This window comes from Tenebrio molitor, chromosome 4 (assembly GCF_963966145.1).
Source record: "Tenebrio molitor chromosome 4, icTenMoli1.1, whole genome shotgun sequence".
NCBI classification, from domain to species: domain Eukaryota; kingdom Metazoa; phylum Arthropoda; class Insecta; order Coleoptera; family Tenebrionidae; genus Tenebrio; species Tenebrio molitor.
This window is the reverse complement of record NC_091049.1, coordinates 8,700,469-8,712,791: the sequence shown is the minus strand read 5'-3', so window position 1 is coordinate 8,712,791 and position 12,323 is coordinate 8,700,469. Positions and strand designations below refer to the sequence as shown.

Genomic DNA, 12,323 nt, shown 5'->3' with positions numbered 1-12,323 from the left:
GACCATACATAATCCTAGAGCGATAACCAGATATTGACATCCTGCTAATTTCTTATATTATTTGCTACTAAAAATAATTTTTGTTGCCTAAAAATGCTATATGTTCACCAAATTGTATTCCATATTTAATTCTGAAATGATAACCAGATAATTTTAATTTTTGTTAGTGTATTCATGCAGTAAAAAAAACTCTTTGTCTCACAAAAATACTAAATGTTTACTATATTTTATACTACAGGTGTTTTCGAAGTTGAGGTGTTCCTTTTAACATGTGATAGTATGCGTTGTTCTAAAGAATTTTAGCCAAAATCACCTTAGTAAAATGTGTACGGCAATGAAGATACAATAAGTTAATTTTTTTGAAATTTTTGAAACCGGTCCTGCTCAAATTTGCGCTGATTTGTTAGAAATTGGAATTGACAAAAAAAAATCAAATGAGCATGGACGTTAATCAAAACTACTGTCAGAGTTGTCATCTAATTATTCGAAATGGCTTTATTATTAGGAAAATAATGAGCTCACAGATATGTTGCAAATGCATGGGCAATGTTATCACGTTATCAGAATGCATCTGCAGCGTCCAGAGAGCGATTTCCGGAAAGACACCATTCTGGGCCAGGTTAGTTATTAATCTAGTACAGCGGAGAAATGGACAGGACCGGACTTAAAATTTTAGAAAACAATAAAAATATACAATCGATTATCTCCGTTAATACAAACATTTTACTAAGAAGATTTAGGCTAAAATTTTTAAGAATAATGTGTAGTACCTCGTGTTACAAGGAACGCGTCAACTTCGAGAACACCCTGTATATTCAATTTCAAATGGATACTCAGATTTAGACTTCTTATTAGCCTCTCATACAGAGTGTCTCATAATTAAAGCATTCCGACTCCAAAGCGTTGCAGAGAGTATGCCGTGAAGCAAGTAAGAACTTGTTGAAAAAAGTTTTGAATAATTCTTAAGATGATAAAACCCTTCTAAGTTTGTTCAATACAGCAACCGCATTCCTTACCTTATAATTTTCAGATCAAAGCGTTGCTCTTTTTGAACAAAAATTGCAAAAATTAAATATTATTTTACTCCGCGATAACGCTACTTTTCTAAGACAATATTTTGCATCATTATTTTCTCACGATAATGGTTTTGTTAATATGTCCGCGAGCTGTTTTTCAGAATCTACTTTTGAAACCATAATCTCTCCAGCAGTTACTAATTCGCGAACAAAAAAATGTCTGATACGAATATGCTTCGTTCTTCGATGGAACTCGGGATTCTGGGCAAGTCGAATAGCAGCTTCATTGTCGATTTGTAATGTAGGTGTTGCTTTCAATTGGTCCAGTTCAGTTAAAATCCTCTTGATCCAGATGATCTCCCTGGCAGCTTCGCTGGCAGCTACAACTTCAGCTTCAGTTGTGGATATGGCAACGGAAGATTGTCTTTGGCTCATCCAGGAAATAGGGGCCCCAGAGTGGAGGCACAGTACACCAGAGGTCGAGCGCCCCGTGCTAAGGTCACCACCGTGATCTGCATCGCTGTAGCATTCAAAAACCCCCTTTGCTTGGTTGTTCTTGTAAAGAAGCCCACAGTTCGTTGTACCTCTCAGGTACCGCAAAATCCTCTTGACCCTAACTACGTCTCGATCTGTTGGATTCTCAAGATTTCTGGATACCACGCTGAGTGCGTACGCAATATCCGGACGTGTCCCACACATGAGGAACATCAATGCTCCCACGGCTTGTCTGTATGGAAACTCGGAGTTTCGAGAGCTTTCTTCTGTCTCGTTGTCCTTGACGATTGGAGTAGTCACTGCCTTGCACCGAGCCGTCTTCTTCTCGATTGATTTCCAGTCACCAACATAAAGGACGAAGAACATTTTTGTGGAGCCTGTTTGCCTAACAAAAAGACAAGGATCCGCTTCGCTCCTTCGAAAACCCAATTTGATGATGTAATTGCTAAACTTCTCATTCCAGCAACGAGGGGCTTGTTTCAGCCCATACAAGCTTTTCTTTAGTCGACATACTCTCCCAGATCCATCACCGTGTCCTTCAGGTTGTTGCATGTATATGGTTTCCTTCAAGTCACCATAGAGAAAAGCCGTTGAAACGTCAATCTGTGCAAGTTTCATACCTTCATTTGCGGCAACACTGAGTAACGTTCGAATAGTAGACTTCCTGGCTACTGGACTGAAAGTTTCGTCATAGTCAATTCCTCTTTGCTGTGAATAGCCCTTGATGACCAGTCTCGCCTTGAACTTATCGATTGATCCATCGGCGTTGGTTTTCACTTTGTAGACCCATTTGTTTGAAATGGCCCTTTTTCCTTGAGGTAAGTCCACTAGCTCCCAAGTCTCGTTTTCTTGAAGAGCCTTCATTTCACGGTCCATGGCTTCTTTCCAGTAATCCTTTTGATCCGACTTCATGGCCTCGCCGTAAGTTTCTGGTTCCTCAAGTGACGTTGCAAGATGCATCACGTAGTCTTGCAGTTTCTCTGGCGCTTTCAGAGTCGATCTGTTCCGTAGACATCGTGTGGTCCTGTCGGCGTTGTGCTCGCAATCTGACTCGGAAGTTCCAGAAATTGACGTATCTTCGGTTTCCTGCTCCTCTTCATCGTCATCGGTGAGTTCATCATCGCGATCAGCTTGAATTTCCTGTTTAGACGTTGAATCATCTTCTGGAATAATCACACTTTTCGTGTGCTCAAGCGTTTTCTCTTCAAATACGACATCTCGTGATCTAATGAGTTTGCATTCCTCTTTGTCGAAGATCCTGTATCCGTCATCATGATCGTAGCCAATGAGAATACCTTTAGTGGCTTTTGGGTCCATCTTTTTTCTGGTTTGCTTCGGAACATGAACATAGCAAGTGGAGCCTATTACACGTAAGTGTTTCAGTCCCGGTTTCTTACCGTACCACAGTTCATATGGAGATGTTCCTGGCACGTTTGAAGGTCCCGTGCGATTCAAGATGTAGTTCGCTGAACGAACTATTTCAGCCCAGAGTGTCTGCGGAATGTTTCCGTGGGCATGCATAATTGCCCTTGCTGTTTCGACGACTGTGCGATTCTCTCTTTCGCTACAGCCGTTTTGTTGTGGGGTGTATGGCATCGTTAGACGTTGAATAATACCTTCCTTTTGAAGCATACTTCTAACGTCCTTGTTGTCAAACTCCTTCCCATTGTCACTCAGAAGTTCTTTGATCACATGTCCAACAGTTTTTGTTTCAGCTAAAAACTGACTCAGCTTCTCTGCAACTTCTGATTTTTCTTTCAAGAAATAAATCGTCCTGAATTTTGTGTAATCGTCCTTGAAGAGCACAAAATATTTAAATCCTGACATCGATTCCTGAAATGGTCCGCATACATCTGTGTGAACTCGCTCTCCTGCTTTTGTTGTCTTCGTTCTAGTGCCAAATGGTAGGCGATGAGCTTTTCCGTACATACAGCCTTCACACAGTTCACTGTCCATTTCCACTTTGATGTTCAGCTCCTTGCTCAGTAGCGACTTCACATGGCGCTTATTCTGATGTCCGAATCTCTCATGATATAGCTGCAAGAGATTATTTGTACCTGTGACATAGACTTCATCGAGTGAGCTGGTTTTCGTACTTCTCACGGCCAACTTATAAAGTCCTCCAAATCGATCACGAACTCCTATCAGCTGGACTAATCCGTCGACTTTGAAATTGCAAGTTTCTGTGGTTGAGATGAACTCGCTATTTTGACGTTTATCTTGTGCTGCAAGAACGGAGAACAAATTCTTCTGAATACTTGGAACGCACCAAACATCTGTCAGAGTGATTTTGTTCCATCTTCCTCCAACTGCTGCTTCAATCTCCACTGTACCTTTTCCAATGGCTTCAATTTTCTCACCATTCGCTGTGGTTACTGAATGTGTTGTTGAAAATGGTTCAAGTGTTCTGAACGAATTTTTGTCATTTGTGATATGACTTGTCGCGCCATTATCTACATACCAGTCTTTATTACTGCTTTCAGAATTCATCACAGTTGATGTAATAGAAACGAGTGTCATGTTCGTACCTGGTTCCGGATTGCTCGATTTCGGTGGCCTGCCATCAGCTATCCACTTTCTACACACTTTCACGGTGTGATTTGGCTTCTTACAATAATGACAAATCAGCTTCTTTTTCTTCTTGGGATCGACTACATTCGCTTGCTGCGATGCCTGCTTCGACGAGTTCACAACCAGAGCTTTCTGATCAGAAGATTCGTCCTCCTTGGTCCCTAAGGCTCGTTCATATGCACACAATTGATTTGTCAGATTATACTGTTCTGTCACTTTTTGACATTAACATCCAGCTAGACTTGAAAGAAAAATAGTCATCTGGTAGTGTTCCCAGAATTTTACAGATCAGAAATAAGTCTGGTAGTTCCAGGTTCGCTTCATCTTTCATCATCTCCTGCTTCAACTCGCTCCATAGTGTTTTCAATTTTGAAATATGTGATGCGATGTCAACTTCAGGATTCCTCTTAAATCCAAAGAATTGTAAGCAGAGGTTGTAGACTTTGTCCTCAGAAACGCCGTCAAACAACTTGTGAAGTTCCAGCCATACTTCTCGCGACGTCGTGAATCGCATTATCTTCTGCAACGTTTCATCTGACATGTTCGTGGTTAAGATAATCAAGGCATTGCTGTCTGCTTTATTGAATACTTCTAATGCACTTTTGTACGTCGCTGTTTGGGCAGCGGTAGCATCTTCTTGTAGTGTATTAGGTGCCACTAACCTGCCTTGGACAACATCCATTGCTCTGGAGACTCCTCGTAGACAGACGGAAATTTTGTATTTCCACGTAGTCCAATTTGCTTTCCCTTCCAATAGTCCAACGTTAAATATTCTTGACGAATCCATTGTTTCTTCTTTGGTTCACCTCGTGGATTCCTAAACCTCAAAATTGGACTTGCGGAGATTACTTCAACCAGTACGCCAAATTATATTTTCCCGTTAGTGCACTTTCTTTTTAATACGCACTGTAGCCCATAACCTGTTGGGATTTTCTAATAAGGCCGACTGTTTTGATTTAAAAGCTAAAACTGTTTATTCAAACGTGAACGTGTTGTTTTACAATCTACAAGTTTCAAGTTAGTGTCTATGGCGTATATCAGGTTTTTCCTTAGTTACATCTACTCGTTGGTTTTAGTACCAACCTAAACAAAATAAAAGTACTGTTATTAAATAATTATAAAATGAGAAATACATCAACACCAACATAACCTCCATAGATTAAGGCTCGCGTTTACCTGAGTTTGAAACGGTCGAAAAAGTGGATTTTCGATCACGTTTTTTGAGAAAACAGTACGAGATGAACGTTTTCTCTCTTTACTACATAAATTATGAACATTTCTATTAGTGAACTATGAAGAGAAAAATATAATTTTGTTTTGACGAATTTGTTGAAAAACCACAAATAAAATGCTCTGCTTGGAAGCTGTGTAGGCAAAATGAAAAAAGAGATATCGAAAATATCTCACGTCATTCACTAGATATTGTTATGAATGTGACGCAGACGAAAAGTGGTGTTTCCTACTTGAATATTAGTTGAAAAAAACGAAAAAAATTAAGTCATTTCTCAACGTTAAAATTTCACGTTGTAGACAACCAACCCTACATGCTACCTGAGCTAACAGCTTACGGAAAGGGGACTATACAAGGGTACAAATTACATCGGCATATCACCCATTTTAATATTATCCAAATCTCTATCCTTTTTTTTACGTGCAATAATAATTTCCAGTAATAATACACCATGAAATAAGCACAATTTTTTCCTTTATTTCATGTCAAAATTCACGATTTAAAATATTTTATTTTATACTGTCCGGTAGATGTTCGATTACATTATCCATTTGAGTCCGGTAGGTTAGTTAGTTATAACAGTATGAGAAACTGTTTTATTTATACAAATCAAATCTGACATTGAAAAGTGCAAAAGTCGAAAAATATTCACTTGAGTTCTTCGAAATGATCGAGTTGTAATACGAAAGTTGATTAGCAACCACGAATGTCATTTTTTAAAATGGTTGCAAGTTGCTCGTCAGAAGTTGACGACACATGTTGACATTTGATATAAAAATAAAAAATGTGACACTAGCATTCGCCGTTGTCTTAAAAATTAAAAAAAAAAAACATTTGAAGGACAATAAAAAATTATCGAAAAATCGCTATAATTCAAAAAATAAAGCCTTACGATTGGTCGAAAATGATGATGAATGAAATAATCACATATTATACCCCAAGTGCAAAATATTTTATCGGAAATTTTTTTGCTAATGAACGAAAACATCCATAAATGAGGTCAGAAGACCAATTATTAGCAAAAAGTCGAGGGCTTTTATTTGATAATAATTGGCCTTCTGACCGAATAATTTATGGATGTTTGAGTTCATTAGCAAAAAAATTGCCGATATTAAAATTTTGCACGAGGGGTATACGGCTGATTATTTCCTGAATAGAATGAAAACAAACGCATTATTTTCAATCCTTTTTATTCAAAATAATTAAATAAAAAAAAAATCAGGTACCGACATTTTTTATCAGATTATTGCACATGTGCATTTTAGAGAAATTTTATCGGGTTATTTTTTGTTTTCTCGTTTTGATTGGTCAATGTTTGTCACGCAATTGGTTGCTAAACACATGAAGGAAATACTCATTGTAAAAAACAATAGCAACGGCCATTACCACAGGAAAAAAGATGATGCGATTTTCACAAAATACATAATATGATTTTTTATTTTTGCAATAAAATTATGATACAGAACAGACTTCTAGTATGAAATAATAGTATACTATTACTATTACATGAGCAAGTACAGAATAAGTAAAGAATAAAAATCGTTACTTGCGAGTACATAATATAATCCTATACTTTATCTATAGCAAATTTTTTTGACTAATAAACCGATAATATTCAATTATTCACCGAAGGGACACAAGCTGAAACCAACCGTTTCATTGTACTTTTACCTTAAAAATATTTTACCATAAGGGTCATTTTTGTCTCATTCATAATTCTTGACAATTCAGGTAGAAACTCCGAACTAAAATTCATTCCCTCATCTGCCTTTATTGGGAAAATACAACTACACAATGCTGCACCCTGTATTTGGTGAATATTATCGTTTTATTAGTCGGACCTTCAAAGTCAGAAAAATGTCCTATACGATCAAATTGTAGGTATATTATTATGTATGTACCTACAAAAAAATACTAAAACAAATTCTTAGCTCAATATTTTTAATTTTTTAAAATTTAATGTTCTTTTGTTAAAAAAAAATCGGGAGAATTACAAAGGAAAGTCGGAAAATTAGGGCAAACTTAAAAATTATAATTTTTGTATGCACTCTCGATCATACTCGTAACTGACAACATATTTAATTGATTTTTTTTTGTTCGGTTTGTTCCCGGGATGGAAATAACTCAATTGAAAAAATGGTTTTGGAAAATTTGGACAAAAATCTGGAAAAACGCATTCCAGCCTAAATTAAAATTACATCCCTTTTTACTTTTCTGTTGTTTCGCGATCTGTCCAACAAATGTAATTATTTTATTTCTATACCAATTTATTTCGCTATCGGATTGTTCACTTGAACATCGATCTTGCAATCGAAATGTAAATAAAACACCTTGTTATTTCAAATTTAATGGATGAAAATAAATCATCATCACAAACTAATTTACTGAAATTTGGATTGGACAAGACAACGTCTGTCGGGTCAGCTAATAAATAATAAAATGGAATGAAACAACAGTTTGCAGTGCAGCCAATTCAGATTTGGCATTGTAGGACTTGTCTTTCCAACACAAAATTTTATCTCCGTATTTAGGTACGGAACAGGACAGGATCGTAATCCTCTACCCTCTACTGAGCGTCTGTGACTAATTCAAGGTACCTGCGTCTCTCGGTTTGTTTGACCCGTTTGACCAAAATATAAATTTGTAAATAGAGGACCCACTGCACATCAACTAGGAAATTTCTTTTAGGTAAACGCGAGCCTTAAGAGGGGAATAGATAGCCGACTCTCTCAGGTTGAACGGATAACAAGTTTCAGCGCCATCTATAGTTGCCGCAAAAAAGTTAAACCGAGAGTCGGTACAAAGTTGATTAGAGACCTGTAATCGTGCTAAGCCGGCAAAATCGAAACCTGTACTACGCACTGGTTCACAGACCATCAACAGAATTAAGACTTTCAAAACCCGTATAAAACATAGGAGACACCATGGATTTATTAGTACTGGATACGGCGTACAGCCATTATAGTTGAACAAGACGTACCATCTATTTCTGTCGCTCTCAACGCATTATCTGGGTATTAGCACTATCCTTTAGCGAGTCCCCCGACTCTGATTGGTTTAAATTCTCAATCTATCAATTATTTATTACTCTCCTGTCATTCGTGTCATCTTTTTTTCTAATCTGTTTCTCTGAAGTTTGCATAGTTCGAGAGTATTTGAACCGTTAACTCTATCAAGTATTATTGTTTTAGAACTTGAACATATTAAGAATGACTAATTCGTCTAAAGCCAGGTATTTTTCACTCTAATGTGAAACACTGACAATGCTGTTGGTAAAGATTTCACAAAAGGAAATCCAGGTTTGGACTACAAAGGTGAAGAGAGTTGTCTGCCTTCAACAACTACCTATATTTTTGTGAACCACTTAACTTTAATTTGTACGTAAATTCAAACTCACAAGTATCCATGAAACTTACAAAAAAACACCAAAATAAATATTAGTCGTAACAGATTCTTATATTTATTCGTTATTAAATAATACAACCTTGTTAAGTTTACTTCTTATCTTGTTTTTGTTTAGAGCTTTCGCAGTTTTCTTACATTCGTAGTGTATTTCCCTTTGCTCGTCAACATGTTGGATCATATTTACATGTCGTTTTGCTTTTCGAGGGCTACTAAAATGCTCTACTGTTACATCTGCATTATATCTCGAATCTACTGATTGAATATTTAAGTTTTATACGCTCTACCTTTGTTGCCACTACAATGTTCTTCTGCGAAATTGAGATTAAAGGGGGCATTAGGTGTGGTAGGAAAATTCAGGTATTGTGAAGATACCTATACAAACCCTTTTTAAAATTTTGCATGGTTTTTTACATTCATCCTATTCAGAATTCCGAAAATGTTTTGAACAAATAACCGCATTGTTTGCAACTTTGATTGTCTCTTCCACACTTATATCCATTTGTTTCTTAAGAAGGTTTCTTTTGGAAAACTGAAATCATTTTTTCACCCAGGTCTTCGGTATTTGTAAAGAATCGTCTATTTTAGGTACATACCAGTGAAAAGATAAGTCTTGTCTTGAAGAACTATAAGGAGTAGAACAAATTCTGCAGGTTTTCATTATTGCAATTATTCTATTTTACGAATTCAGGAAGTTTTATGACAGTTCAGACCGGAGGTTCAGACTTTTGAATTAATTTCAAACTTCAAAATTGACATTTGCGAAACATCAAAACGACATACGTATTGTAATAACAGAGAGAAACATATTTTAATACAGGTTAGAATGAAATGGGGGAAGGTACCGAAGTCTGTGATATGTTTTTTCAAAGTCGACCTACGTTTATAGGGTATTGCCGTATCCAGTACTAATAAATCCATGGGAGACACTGACAACACTAGCGCTGCTCTAGTGTTAGGCCAAACTAAATTACGGAATTTACTCGTTAATCCGATCGGGAATTTCCGTTTAAAAAAAGGTTGATTTGAATATTAATTAATAATGTCATCAGTAATTTTGAATTTTCTAATTTCTGTCAAGGTTTAGTCAATAAATTTTATAAATTGTTCTAACTCCAAACCAGTATCTTGAGGTAATTTTTTGTTATCTTTTTATTTGGTAAGTTATCTTTTTCTTTTTGAAAAAGTACGAAATATCGTTTTTTAGATCGTAATTTTTATTTTATTTATTTGGATATGGGAAAAATTAAACATAAATGCTTTGTAAACAACAAGATCGGCGATTTTAAATTTCCAAAATTAGAAGAACAAAGGAAACGATGGATAGAAGCTTTAGGTAAATGTTGCACCACCCTTCAAAACAGATAATGCCTTTATTTGCGAGAAACATTTTAGCAACAATTTCTTTACTCAAAAAACAAAACTCCATAAATACGCCCTGCCGTCGGTTTTTCTTCGTGAAGACAAACAAACTTCAATAAACAATGTTAGACCGGCTGAACAAATTGAAAATTCTACGATTACTGAAAATCCCACTGTAGAGAATCTAATCCTTCCTGTTATGCAAAAGGCCCAAAATAGACACCCAACAAAATCTTCTAGTGTGTTGCAAGTACTTGAATGCAAGAAAGTTAGTACTCTTACTTCAAAAGGTAGAAACATTTATTAGGTACATGGACCGATATGAGCGAAAAACAATTTCAAAATTAAAAAATCTTTTGAACGATTCTAAAATTATCTCCAGAAATTTTAAAAGTTAACGCAAAATCAAATTATTGAACTAGATCTACCCTTCAATTCAGTTTCACTCGCCTTTTAAACTAGCCCACTCCTGCCCAAAAAATCCCAATTTACGCACAAACTCGTTTAATGAACTACTAATTTGTTGTATATGTTAGAATTTGTATTAAAATGTTCAATACTTAATTAGTCGTTTTTATTTTTTTTGAAAAAAAAATAGGCAACTAGGTATACAGAAACTAGTCAGATATGCAACTTGTTATACATTAGTTTGGCCTAACGCTCGGGCAGCGCCACTTGAGCGCGTCCCCGAAAATGTAATCCCACTTGACAGTCTTACTATAGTTTAATTGTCTGTGCACTGGTTCACAGACCATCAACAGAATTAAGACTTTCAAAACCCGTATAAAACATGGGAGACACTGACAACACTAGCGCTGCTCTAGCGTTAGGCCAAACTAAATTACCGAATTTACTCGTTAATCCGATCAGGAATTTCCGTTTAAAAAGAAGGTTGATTTGAATATTAATTAATAATGTCATCAGTAATTTTGAATTTTCTAATTTCTGTCAAGGTTTAGTCAATAAATTTTATAAATTGTTCTACAAAATATTATTATTTGGTAAGTTATCTTTTTCTTTTTGAAAAAGTACGAAATATGGTTTTTCAGATCGCAATTTCGTGAAAAATGAAACATAAATGCTTTGTAAACAACAAGATCGGCGATAAAAAATAAACATTTTAATTTTCAACAATTAGAAGAACAAAGGAAACGATGGATAGAAGCTTTAGGTAAATGTTGCACCACCCTTTAAAACAGATAATGTCTTTACTTGGGAGAAACATTTTAGCAACAATTTCTTTACTCAAAAAGCAAAACTCCATAAATACGCCCTACCGTCGATTTTTCTTCGTGAAGACAAAACAAACTTCAATAAACAATGTTAGACCAGCTGAACAAATTGAAAATTCTACGATTACTGAAAATCCCACTGTAGAGAATCTAATCCTTCCTGTTATGCCCAAGGCCCAAAATAGACACCCAACAAAATCTTCTAGTGTGTTGCAAGTACTTGAATGCAAGAAAGTTAGTAGTCTTACTGCAAAAGGTAGAAACATTTATTATATGGACCGATATCAGCAAAAAACAATTTCAAAATTAAAAAATCTTTTGCATGATCCTAACATTATCTCCAGAAATTTTAAAAGTTAACGCAAAATCAAATTATTGAACTAATTCTACCCTTCAATTCAGTTTCACTCGCCTACTCATGCCCAAAAAATCCCAATTTACACACAAACTCGTTTAATGAACTACTAATTTGTTGTATATGTTAGAATTTGTATTAAAATGTTTAATACTTAATTAGTCGTTTTTATTTTTTTTAGATAAGTATCAATTTAAATCAAATTGAAAAAAAATAGGCAACTAGGTATACAGAAACTAGTCAGATATGCAACTTGTTATACATTAGTTTGGCCTAACGCTCGGGCAGCGCCACTTGAGCGCGTCACCAAAAATGTAATCCCTCTTGACAGTCTTACTATAGTTTAATCGTCTGTGCACTGGTTCTTTTTGCAAAAAAAAAAATATTAAGGGCGATAATTAAAAACAAGGTTAAAAAATGTTACAATATTTATTATAAAACAAGTAAGAATACATAAATTGATACACGAGCAAAGATAATGCATAAAACAACAAGGCGTTTCTACATATAGCTGAATTAAAAAAAAAAAAAATTGAAAATGTAAAAAAAACACGTTTTTCCATTTTTGTCATAGTTTGAAAATGGCTGTTTAGAAATAGGTTACAAGTATTTGACGGTATGTCAGTTCATAAATAAATAATTCGATGACATTTTTAAAA

At 35.5% G+C, this 12,323-nt stretch overlaps 1 long non-coding RNA gene across 1 annotated transcript; it reads right to left on the bottom strand.

Annotated features, from left to right (window-relative positions):
- Window positions 1-9,002: 9,002 nt before the first annotated feature.
- LOC138129549 (uncharacterized) lies at window positions 9,003-9,586 on the bottom strand. The gene is made up of 2 exons (XR_011159249.1): window positions 9,312-9,586; window positions 9,003-9,247 (listed from the first exon to the last, which is right to left on the bottom strand). It is a non-coding gene; the product is annotated as an uncharacterized lncRNA (long non-coding RNA).
- Window positions 9,587-12,323: the final 2,737 nt, after the last annotated feature.